Source organism: Dendrobates tinctorius, unplaced genomic scaffold (assembly GCF_039654945.1).
Source record: "Dendrobates tinctorius isolate UK_male_01 unplaced genomic scaffold, ASM3965494v1 ptg000016l, whole genome shotgun sequence".
NCBI classification, from domain to species: Eukaryota; Metazoa; Chordata; class Amphibia; order Anura; family Dendrobatidae; genus Dendrobates; species Dendrobates tinctorius.
The window spans coordinates 77,455,624-77,469,366 of record NW_027361684.1 but is presented as its reverse complement, the minus strand read 5'-3'; positions in this window follow the sequence as shown (position 1 = coordinate 77,469,366).

Here is a 13,743-nt window from a genome sequence, read left to right as displayed (position 1 = left end):
CATTGCTCCTACTAGCCAGTTTCCTACTCCACACTGATGAGGGGCAAAACCCCAAAACAGCTGTCTGTGGATGGAAACCATGTTTTGGCATAGGTGGTTTCCTTCATTGGAGACTGCCCTTCCCGTGGTTGTTCCTTCCCGGTGAAAGACCTGGCTAGTCATTACTTGCGTTGAGAAACATGTGATGGTGTCTCCGCGGCTCTTGATTTACATGTTTTTGCATATTTCCCATAAGGGATGAGGGCAATGCTCTAGCATCACTGCGTTGAGAAACATGTGATGGTGTCTCCGCAGTGTTGGATGTTGATCTCCATGAGTTCATTCATCCTCATTTTTCACAGTCTTTTACTAGGCATTGCTCCTACTAGCCAGTTTCCTACTCCACACTGATGAGGGGCAAAACCGCGAAACAGCTATCTGTGGATGGATACCATGTTTTGGCATAGGTGGTTTCCTTCATTGGAGACTGCCCTTCCCGTGGTTGTTCCTTCCCGGTGAAAGACCTGGCTAGTCATTGCTTGCGTTGAGAAACATGTGATGGTGTCTCCGCGGCTCTTGATTTACATGTTTTTGCATATTTCCCATAAGGGATGGGGGCAATGCTCTAGCATCACTGCGTTGAGAAACATGTGATGGTGTCTCCGCAGTGTTGGATGTTGATCTCCATGAGTTCATTCATCCTCTTTTTTCCAAATGAACAATGACCCGAAGCATACTGCCAAAATGGTAACAAAGTGGCTTAAGGATAACAAAGTCAATGTTTTGGAGTTGCCATAACAAAGCCCTGATCTCAATTCTATTGAAAATTTATGGGCAAAACTGAAAAGGCAGGTGCGAGCAAGGCGACCTACAAACCTGGATCAGTTACACTAATTTTGTCAGGAGAAATGGGCCCAAATTCCGACCAACTATTGTGCGAAGCTTGTGGAAGGATTTCCCAGTGTCATTCAGTATAAGAACAATGGTACCAAATACCAATGAAATGTATGTAAACTTTTGACTTTGCAGTAAGTAATAAAAATGCCTTAAAACATTCTCTCTTTCATTATTCTGGCATTTGGAAAATATTAATAATTATGGTAATCCTAATTGACCTAAAATGGGAAAGGTTTATTCTAATATCTTTGTCAGATATTGAGAAACACATGCATATGTGTCTTTTTATATAGTGCATGTAAACTTTTGGTTTCAACTGTAGCTGTCCCTGATAATTTCAACATTTTTTGGGTTACCTTGACAGTCAGAGTCAACATAGCCTTTCCATTGCATGAAAATACTACATTTTCAATTGTTAACATCTTTATGCATGTACTCCGGCTACCAATCTGGATATCATCCTATATCTGTAAGAAAGTAAAACATATAGTAATCCTAACTTGAGTTGACAAATAATTTCCATATATGAATATCATGATCTATGTTAAATTAAGTTGACCCATTCTAGGAAAATATAACTGAGATCATCTATACTTACTGTATACTCCCACATAGTGAAGCTATAATTGCCTTCTCCCTGAGGAGAAATAAAATGATTTTACATTATAAATTACCATCTAATGCAATATGCAGGAACATTATGCTGCTAGACAGGTGCACTACAGCTTGTCACAGTATATGGAGATGCCTCACTGAACTCAAATCACCATCATTCTACAGTTAAGGAGATGTTATCATTTAGAGCATCTTAAAGCATATGTCAATCATTGAACATGATTTTATATCTTGGGAATAGTGTAAGCTACATAAAATAATGAGCAACTGTAAATATATTAATTTTAAGTCAGCCGGTCTTGCATTTTATAGGGACTTTCTGGTTCTTGGTGAGAAAAAATAAGTTGCAAATGTAAAAAATAAAAATAATGTCTCATATCTTCTGTTGGTACTCTGCCGAACTATTTTCTAGAAGCTGCCAGTTATGAAACCCTGAATTGACATGTTACTGCTCAGCCAAAGAGCAGTCATTTGCCAAACTTATAGGCATCACTAAGTGAAATGTAACCCCTTCACATAGCTGACTCTTCTGCTGTTTCTGACACAGATCAGAGAGAACAATTCTCTTGGCTGAGATTGAGCAAAGCAAATTAGGCAGAGAACAGGAATAAAAGCATGCAGGTGTTCAGGCAAAGTAAAGTCTTTAGACAGGGAGTATGAATTGCACAAGTTGTGTATTACTGTACAAAGACTAGAGCGAGCGTATGGCATACTACAGTTTTGAGAAGTCGCACACTTCTCAGCATCAGTGTCTGTCAGCACAAGGGAAAAAATATCCCTCGTAGGCTAAAAAAAAAAAAAAAGCAAAGTATTCTACCCAATAAGAAACTAGATCTGAGCTGAAAAGTAAATTAGTGTGTATGCAAAATGTAAATGCATATAAACACATGACCTTTACACATGACCAAAAATAGAAAACAAATATCCTAAAATAAAAAGTAAAAAATAAAAAATAAATTGCAAAAATTGCATGATGGTAGTAATTATAATATGGGTATTTAGTAAACATAATTTTAATCAAAAGAATGTGCAAGCCATCCCGCCACGTCAAGGCAACCCTTGTGGGACAGTCCTAACTCTTGTATTTAAAACCTTTCCACTTGTCAAGTGACGTAAATGTGAACAAGGACCGAGGGACTGAACCACCAGTAACAGCATAGGCCAGACAGGATGGATTTTCCAACTCCGAAACAGGGAGGTCACACCCTTATATGCACAGAATGCACACTGAACTAAATGAGAAACTAGATCTGAGCTGAGAAAGTAAATTAATGTGTATGCAAAATGTAAATGCATATAAACACATGACCTTTATTTTTTACTTTTTTATTTTAGGATATTTGTTTTTTTATTTTTGGTTTTCTCTGTGATTCTTAATTAGTAAAAAATCTATAACTCATGCCCAAGTTACCAAGTTCTTTTTGATGTAGTCAATAGATTTTCTTCTTTATTGCAATAAAAAGCATTTGTGAGGTTCCTAATTTAATATTAGATCACAAGTTGTATATTACTGAATTTCAGCCTCAAATTACGTACTTTCCTAAACTTAAGGGAACCAAAAACAAAAATATTTTTTCTTTCAATGACAAAGATGCCCATAAACTATTTTACAGAATTGAAAAACTAACATACTTAAGTACTTAAGTTTATATGAACATGTCTGGCACTACATTTCTTATTACAGGCCAAACTTACCAACAGTCACTGTTTTACCAAAACAATCCCACTGTCCTCTCCTGTCCGATAATATTTTCTTATTTTCTGGGCATCTTGCAATGGAATATGTAATACTTTTCATGCTGGGATTCATATGGAATATGAGAAATATCGTACTTTTTGCACTATAAGACGCACTGGACCATAAGGTTTTAGAGTAGGAAAATTGAAACAAAAATTGGTCATGGTGCACTTTTATTTGGGGAGGATCTGAGGTTGATAATGTTATAGGGGTAATGTTACCCAATTCTGTACTAATATCTCCCCTGCTGGTATATATGATCCCCATCTTGGTTTATATGACGTGTTTATGGCCCACTAATCCCTATATATATGTCCCTATCCATGCATATATGATACCCATCCTGGTATATATGTTCTCATCCAAGTATATATGGCCCTGAATCCAGGTATACATGGCCCACCATCCAGGTATACAAAGACCCTCATCCTGGTATACATAGCCCCCATCTAGTTATACAAGACCCACTTCCTGGTATACATGGCCCCATCCTCATCCTGGTATACATAGTCACTAATCCTAGTATACATGGAGTTCATCCCCATCCTGGTATACATAACTCCCATCCTGGTATATATGGCCCACTATCCTGGTACGGTATAAACGGTCGTCCATGGTAGTATATATGGTCCCCTATATATATTGAACCCCCATCATGCCTCACACATAAAAATTAAAAAATTCTACTCATCTTCCTTTCCACTCCATTGCATTGAGGAGTCCTGTTCTGATGCCAGCAGCTGACTTCAGCATGTAAAGCAGCGCAAGATTACACTTCCATGTGCCACCACATGTCAGGGTCAGCTGCTGTAATAATCACTGCTCCACACACCTGGGACTATATAAGTGGGGAGCCATAAATATTCATTACCTTTAATAGCGGACACATGTTATCGCCCATTTGCTGCAGGAAGCCAGCAGCTGTGGCTAACAGTGTGCCTCCTATTAAAGAGAGTGAAAATTCACTGCTCTCCATTCCCATAGTCCCGCTCAACCTCATGGCACTGGCTTCAAGCAGCAGTAAGCAGTAAAGATTCATTTTCTTTAACAGCGGGCACACGTGTTAGCTGCAGCAGCCACCTCCTGCCTCCTTTCACCCACTCCTTCACTGAGCTTTGCTTACCGGCCCAGGGAGATGTAGTGCTGTGGTTCCATTATCGCCTAGTGCCTGTTGTTTGGCTGCGATGGGGAAGTCTACAGCACTACAGCCAATGGCCGGGGTCAGACTTGCGAGAAACTTGGACAAGTCTTGCACGTTAATACCCGGCTGCCGGCACTCGGATCAGAGCGTTCAACTGTAGCTGAACGCTCTGATCCGAGTGCCGGCTGCAGTGCCAGGTATTGACATGTGAGACTCATCCCAGTTTCTCGCAAGTCTGACCCAGGCCTATCACTGAGCTCAGTGGCTCATGCAGTTTACATCAACAGAGCCGCTGACCTTAGTGATTGGCTGCAGTTCAGTCGACACAATGTTATGACAGCAGCCAAGAAAGAATGATCGGGCAGTGGAGGAGACATAGCACCGATCCAAGGAAAACAATGTAGAGCTCAGTTTATTCTTATATCTAACTTAGCCTAGGGGCAGTAGTTTTTTGAAAAAGGATAACTCTTTTAACTTCAATCAAGTAAGTTCTAAACATGGAATAAAACTGAAGTAAAAATTTGGTCAAATAGAAAAGCACTGTGCCCCGACAGACACTATTTCTTTTTAAATTAAATGAAACTTTTATAACTAAATACATCCACACTTAAATTGAAATCAGCTCCCAGAAGCTGATGATGTGAGAATAATTAGTCTTTTTTATCTTCCCAGGAGAAACTAGCAGATGATAATCTCCTTTTTTATAAAATGTAGCCATAGGCTTACAATCTGTTTATCCTTTCAGAGGGCTACTGAGAAAAAACACGCTGGAAAATGACACCTATTTAAAAAACATTTAATTCACCAGCGGTAAGTCTTTGTGTTTTTTTCAAACCAAAAACTGAGATGAAAGTCATAGGCTGCTTAGCTGACAGGGGATCATGTCAGTTTGTATAATGTCCTGCTGAGGGTCTCTGCATTGTTTTCATTGCTTGTGGAGTTAGAAAGAAGCCAGTTTATTTCCATACTCATAGCTCAGTCGGAACCATTAAAACCCCACCAGAGTATAATATGGATTTCAGCATTGTTCTTTGTGCAGATTCTACTGAATGTATAAATGGCTAGTTCAATGCTTTAAATGGAATAGATAGTTAAATAATTGCATTAGATACAATCATAAGAAAATTTAAAGTACAATTCCATTGTTTTACATATCAGGCTATAATGAAATAAAGTATGGCACTTAAAAGGTATTAAAATTAGGTAAATGCAACCTCAGATTAACAGCAACACATAAAATTACACCATGTCCTTATTTATATAGCAAAAGCAAGGCTAAAGTGCAGAAGTAGTTTGTGAAAAATCAAGTACATTCTTACTGCTTTGCTTGGAAAAAGAATTCAGAGGGTAAGTAGAATTAAGATACTGCTAATAAAATCACCTTCATTAATTGTTCATCAGCAAGTTGACCACCTCTATGAAAGCAGACGTTTTGCAGTTTGCTGGTTTGGAGTATTTTGGTGCGTTAACACCATGCCAAAGAAGAAAGACTCCCAATTTTTGATGCCCATCAATCTGAGTCAATCTGTGACGGCTCAGAAGTAGAGATGGGCAGACCCCTGGATGTTCGGGTCCAACAGGTTCGGCCAAACAAAGTTCCGGTTAGGGTACCAGAACAATACCTGGAACCGAACCTGAACCTGGACCCCATTTACTTGAATGGGTGGCCCAAACATCCAGTGTATTGCCACCCAGACAGCATGGGAACCACGGTTCTCTGACCGGCAGTAATGATTTTTACCACCGATTAGAAGCAGTGTTTGCTGCACGTTCATGCACATGACAGCGCGACAAACACCCGAAATTCAAGGGGCCAAACCTGAACAGTAACATGGACTTGCTGGTGAAGTCCATGTTCAGTGTCCGTGCCAATACAGTACATGTTAGGTACGGATGCAGAACTTAACTGTTTGGGTTTGCCCATCTCCACTCATATGGCCATCTGCAAACAACTTTAAGTATAACATTCTACAATATTCACAAGTCTAAAACATACAACACGGATTATAATTAGTGATAGCAAACATGCTCGCCACTACTCGGTACTCACATGAGTATCACGGTACTCGGTGTACTCGGCGATCACCGAGCATTTCCGGGATTACTCGGCAGGAAATAGGGTCTCCACCCAACATTTTAGGTGAACTTTAGAGACCCAGTCACACTGCAGGGATTGTTTGCCAGTCAATGAAACGCCTTGATAGGGTTAGAATTGGGGATTTATTAGTTAGTGTGGGGTCTACCAGCCTAAATACACACATCCAGCTAAACCAACAGTCCTTCTAAGGACTAGTTCCAGCGTATATAGGTTCCAGTGTTAGGTAGGCTGGGTAGTGTATGTCGCTCTATGCACATCAGTGCAAGTCCTGCAGGCACTATATGTGTGTATAGATCATCTTGCATACATCAAGAGGGTCCATTCCCTTCCTGTGTTCTGGGGCTGCTGCTGCTGCTACCTATAGGATATATTAGTCATATATAGCTAACTCCAGGTGTAATTGGAATACAGGCCACACATTTTGTGGTGTGGTATCTCTGTGCCAGTTCATATCTGTGCATGCTCAAAATTTGGCCAGTTTACGGCTGTTTTCTTTCTATGGGCTGGCTGTCACTTTTGGTTAAATACAGCAGTATTTAGCAAAAAAAATACAGGCCACACATTTGTTGTAGTGGTAACTCCGTGGTGGCTCATATCTGTGTGTGCTCAAAGTTTTGCCAGTTTACGGCACTTTTATTTTTTTCCTGGGTGAAACTGTACTTATATACAGCACTAGCTATCCCAAAAATAAAAAAAAAAACAGGGCACACATTTTTTGTAGTGGTATCTCCATGCCAGCTCATATCTGTGTGTGCTCAAAGTTTTGCCAGTTTACGGCGGTTTTCTTTTTTTGTCCTGGGTGAAACTGTACTTATATACAACACTATGTTGCATTATTTTAAAAAAACAGGCCACATTTTACAGTGGTGTCTATCTCTGACATGCCTCATACATCCATGTGCCAAAAATTTAGGCATTTTAGGCCTAAAATCCCTTTTTTGGGCAGTCTGTCACTCTCGTTATATACACGCAGTGCCTGGGCTGACAAACATTTCCTCATGGGGGGTACATTTTTTAAAAATATACTATGGGTAACATAGACACCCTTGCCAAAATTGGACTGCCTGTAGCAACACAGAACACGTTAACCCTGGTGATTTAGTGGCTGAGAATGAGGAGACATATTGATAAATCATACTGAAATCAAACAAATGAATAAAAAATGTGAATCCACCTATGAAAGAAAACAAAAGGGAGGAGCGAACACAGGTTATTAGATATGAAGCCAGAATGTGTCCAACGAGATTTGTTTGTCCTTAGCAACAGCTCAGAGACAGGGATATAAATTAAAATATAATATTATAGTATTTCAATATTTTTCTATTGTAGAGGTATACACTCGGTTCTAAGAAGATGGTCCAGAGATAGTAAAACTGGCAAATATAAGAATAAATGGGAAGAATGTATGCACATCTCATTTTATGATAGTTCCCTCAGGGGGAGTAACATTTCTTTTTGTTTCAAATTATTAACGGCCATCATAAAAACACCCTTGCACAAAAATTGAGTGACTTTTGCATCACGGAATACGTTCACCCTGGTGTTCTACTGGTTGTGGATGATGAGGAGGAGGATAACACCAAACAGACCAAATCAGGAAGCGTATACCCATGTGTGGTTGTGAAGAGGTGCATGACAATACACCTCCACAAAAAAGACAATGTATTTGAGGTTATGTTTCGTTGTTTTCATTCGGTGGTGTACAGAAGTCTTGCCCAATCCAGTCCTTGTTCATTTTTATAAAAGTCAGCCTGTCAGCATTGTCAGTTAACAGGCGGATGCGCTTATCTGTTATAATTCCACCAGCGGCACTAAAAACCCACTCTGACGGAACGCTAGCAGAAAGGCAGGCCAGGACCTCCAAGGCGTAGAGAGCCAGTTCATGCCATGTGTCCAGCTTGGATACCCAATAATTAAATGGCACAGAGGAATCCCAGAGGATGTTTGTGCAATCTGCAAGGTACTGCCTCAGCATCTTCCCAAACATTGCACTTCTTGTGCCAGCACCCCTTGCCTCTGTGCCGGCACGATGGGAGGGTCTGAGAAAACTGTCCCAGAACTTTGCCATTGTTCCCCTGTCTGAGCTGAATTGTACTTCTGTCTCACTCGCTTGGACTCCTTGGTTGTACAACAAGCTCTGACATCTGCTGCCAGCATTCTCACATGGGAGTTTTTTCAGTAATTCTGCTACAAGGACCCTCTGATACAGCAACATTTTTGTACACCTCTCTGCCTCTGGAAGAAGAGATTGAAAGTTCTCCCTGTAGCGTGGGTCTAGAAGTGTCACCGAAAATTTTTATAATGCGAGGGTCACGGGAAACGCAGCGCAACATAAAGTCAGCCCAATGCATCCCAGACTTCCGTGTCGTCACCAAGGGGATGACTGACCATGCTCTGCTCCTCCTCCTTGTCCTCAGGCCTACAACACTTACAATGGACCTCAGTAAGATCATAGTACAAATATCATTGCAAATACCTTCTTCTAAATACACCCCTGTATTTTTAAGCTCCCCACCTCATTTTAAATTGTAAGTTGTCACGAGCAGGAATGTTTTGTTTTGGTTTAATTATTGTTATCGTTGTTACTTAGTGTAGATTGTAAGTTGTCATGAGCAGGGTAGTTTTATTTGGGTTTAATTATTGGATTATTGTTATCGTTGTTATTTAGGACTGTTGTGTTTGAAACTGTTAAACTGTGAATATGTTTACATTCTATAATGACTTTCAATATTCAAATTAGAACACAGATAAGCAGGACTGTGTTTTTAATTATGGTGTCATTGATGCTCACCCTCGTGGTGGATTCCTCAAAGTTTTGTTGGATGGTACACATGTCAGGCATCCATATCCACACCTCATATGTTACAGTATGTGTGAAGACAGAATTGAATACCGACAACCTTGTTGATGCTGGTAGATTAGTCACCAACTGCCAGTTCATGACACATGTTTAGTGTGGATAACCAATAATTAGAAGGCACAGAGGAATGACCTGAAGACGTTGGTACGGTCAGCAAGGTACTCTCTCAGCATTTATAAAAACTTGCACTCCATGTGAGAGTCACCTGCACCTCGGGGATAGGGCAATGGGAGGGTCTAAGAAAACTCTTCCCAAACTTTGCCAGTGTTCCACTACCTTTTCTGGCTTGGAGTTGTGTCTCTCTCGCCTGTTCTTCTTGCTTGGCCAACAAACTTTGACCTCTGCTGCCAACATTTTCAGGTGTGAATTTTTTTAATAATTCTGCAAGAAGGGCCCTCTGTTCCTCCAACATTTTAGTACACCTGTCTGCCTCTGGAATAAGAGATGTAAAGTTCTCCTTGTAGTGTTGGTCTAGAAGTGTCACCAATCAGTATTGCCCATCACCCAAAATTTTGATAACGCGATGTGACAGGAAAGGCAGCGTAACATAAACTCAACCATGCGTGCAAGACTGCTAACAGTCAATAATTCCATGTCCTCACCAAGAGGACGACTGACCAAGCTTTCCTCCTCCTTGTCCTCAGGCCTCCAACACTTAGAACTACCCTCAGTAATATCATTGTACAAACATCATTGTAAATACCTTCTTGTAAATACACCCCTGAATTTGTTATCTCACCCACCTCATTTCAGATTGTAGATTGTCACGAGCAGGATTGTTTTGTTTTGGTTTAAATATTGTTATTGTTGTTACTTAGCATAGATTGTAAGCTGTCAAAATCAGGATAGTTTTACTTTGGTTTAATTATTGGATTATTGTTGTCGTTGTTACTTAGGACTGTTGTATTTGAAACTGTTAACCTGTAAATATGTTTTCGCTCTATAATAACACTCAATATTCAAATTAGAACACAGATAAGCAGGATGGAGAAGATAATTATGGTGTCATTGACGCTCACCCTCTTTATGGATTCATCAAAGTTTTGGAGGATGTTACATATATCAGACATCCATGTCCACTCCTCACATGTTATGTGTGAAGACAGAAGTGAATACCAACAAACTTGTTGATGATGGAAGATTAGTCACCAACTGCCCTCTTCTGCTCACAATTCCTTTCCAACATTTGCAGTACAGAATTCCAAGGGCTGGGGGCATCACACACCAGTCGTTGAGCCATAAGCTGCAAGCGATGCTGAATGACAGAGGACGGAGGACGGACGGACAGAGGACAAGTGCGGATGAAGCTGTAGCTAACTTTCTAAAATGGGTATTTCAAGCGTTGCACTTTTCCAAGCAGATCTGCCAGCTCCGTGTCACTTTTCCAAAACCGTTGACCAATTTGGTTAAGCGCCTGAGCCAGGCATGGCACGTGTGTGAGCTTGCCTCGCCACAGAGCAGCCACCAGGTTCCAGCCATTGTCACACACAACAATGCCTGGCTGTGGGATCAGCCATCTCAGCCACCGATGTGCCTGCTCTTTCAGAGCTGTCCAAAACTCTTCAGCATTTTGGGGTTGGTCACAGAAGCATATTAGCTTCAGCACAGCCTGTTGCCACTTTGATTAGGCAGTGCTGCAGTGCTTCCAGCTTGTGACTGATGTGCTACCTTTTCTAGCTGTAGACTGAAGAGGAGGCAAAGGATGAGGAGGAGGTGCAGGAGCTGTAAACTGTGGGGGCAACCCAGATTGACATAGGGCACTGTTGTGAGTTCATTTTCCCCTTCATTACTATCAAAGACATAAGCCAACAAGCTGATATGAAAAAGGCCCTGAAGCAGCTAGGCTTCAAAAACTAAATCAGCACTCAGGTATTTTCAGAAGACAGAGCTAAATGAATTCAGCACACCCCAGTAGGGAATGGCAGAAATCCAGAAAAACAAAGCAAAACAAAGACAAAGCACAAAAGCAAAAGGCCGAGCAGCAAACTTAGCTTTAGAGGAGCAGGAATTCAGACTGGTCTCCAAGGATCCCACAGAGAAATCACCCGCAGGGCAGAAGGGCGTCGGCAGCCTTATATCCAGTCAGTAACTCCACTCAGCCAGTCATCATCTGACTAATGTGAACGCATTCTTTCAAGCTTTGGGGTTGTTGTATGACGAACCTAATGCCATTGATCAGGCTGAAAAGACCCTGCTGGCATTGAGCCAGGGTCGTGATTCTGCAGAATTGTACTGTCAAAAATTCCGAAAGTGGGCAGTACTTACTACCTGGAATGATAATGCCTTGGCTGCTCTCTTTCGGAAGGGGTTGTCAGAAGCCGTAAAAGATACTATGGTGGGATTTCCTGTTCCCTCTGGTCTTGACGATTCTATGTCATTAGCCATTCAGGTTGATCGGCGTTTGCGCGAACGCAAAGCTGCACGAGAGGTGTTGCCACCTGTTGAACAAATGTCTGAACCTATGCAATGTGATAGAGTTTTTTCCAGAGAGCAGTGTCAGGAGTTCAGAAGGCGTAATAAGTTGTGTTTTTTCTATGGAGATGCCTCGCATATTATTTCTGTCTGTCCTAAACGAGAGAAACGATTTGCACACACGTTTTCAGTTGGGGGTGTTCAACCTAAGTTTCTTCTGGCTATTACTCTGATCTGCTCCCTGTCCACATTTTCCGCCAAGGCTTTTGTGGATTCGGGAGCAGCCGTAAACCTAATGGACTTGGATTTTGCTAAACATTGTGGATTTCCGATGACACCTCTGCAGACGCCTATCCCTTTGAGGGGGATTGATGCTACTCCTTTGGCTAAAAATCAACCCCAGTTTTGGACCCAGGTGGTAATGCGGGTCGCCCCAGACCATCAAGAAAATTGCAGATTTTTGGTGTTGCATAATCTGCATGATACTATTGTTCTGGGGTTTCCCTGGTTACAGATTCATAATCCAGTTTTGGATTGGAAATCTGTGTCTGTGGTGAGTTGGGCTTGTCGGTGTGCCTTTAGTGAGGCTCCGGTGTTTTCCACCTCTCCTCAGTCGCATGATGTTCCTGATTATTTGGCGGACTTTTATGATGTATTTAGTGAGAATGAGTCTGTGTCTCTGCCTCCTCATAGGAGTTATGATAGTGCAATTGAACTGAGCCCGGGGTGTAAATTTCCCAAGGGTCAGCTCTTCAATTTATCTGTACCCGAGCACGAGGCTATGCGATCCTATATTAAGGAGGCGTTGGAGAAGGGTCATATTAGACCATCCTCGTCACCCTTAGGTGCCGGTTTTTTTTTGTAGCCAAAAAGGATGGATCATTAAGACCTTGTATTGATTATCGTGCCCTCAACAAAATTACTGTTAAATATCAGTATCCGTTACCCCTGATTTCTGATCTATTCTCCAGAGTTAAAGGTGCTTGCTGGTTTACCAAGCTTGACCTCAGGGGGGCGTATAATCTTATTCGCATTAAGCATGGGGATGAATGGAAGACGGCATTTAATACTCCGGAGGGACATTTTGAGTACCTGGTGATGCCTTTTGGGCTCACTAATGCCCCTTCTGTCTTCCAGTGCTTCATGAACGATATTTTCCGAGATTTTGTAGATAAATTTTTGATGATCTATCTGGATGATATTTTGATCTTCTCCAAGGATTGGGATTCTCATGTGGAACATATTCGGACTGTGTTCCGGATCTTGAGGGAGAATTCCCTGTATGTCAAAGGATCTAAATGCCTTTTTGGAGTACAGAGGATTTCTTTTTTGGGATTTATTTTGTCCCCGTCAACTATTGAAATGGACCCGGCCAAGGTACAGGCCATTCACGATTGGGTTCAGCCCACTTCTTTGAAGGCCCTCCAGAAGTTTTTGGGTTTTGCTAATTTTTATCGGAAATTTATAGCAAAATTTTCTAGTATTGCCAAGCCATTGACTGATTTGACTAAAAAGGGTGCTGATGTGTTAAATTGGTCTCCGGAGGTTGTTTCTTCCTTTCAGGAGCTGAAGCGAAGATTCACCTCCGCCCCGGTTTTGCGGCAACCTGATGTCTCACTTCCATTCCAGGTAGAGGTGGATGCTTCTGAGATTGGTGCAGGAGCTGTTTTGTCCCAAAAGGATCCTGTAACATCTAAAATGAATCCCTGTGCTTTCTTTTCCCGAAAGTTCTCTCCATCTGAAAGTAACTATGATGTGGGGAATAGGGAACTGTTGGCCATGAAATGGGCATTTGAGGAGTGGAGACATTGGTTGGAGGGAGCTAAGCATCAAGTCGTGGTCCTCACTGACCACAAGAATTTGATTTACCTAGAGTCGGCTAAGCGCTTGAACCCTAGACAGGCTAGGTGGGCCTTGTTTTTTTACACGTTTTGATTTTGTGGTTTCTTTTCTTCCTGGAACAAAGAATGTCAAGGCAGACTCCCTCTCTAGGAGCTTCTTTG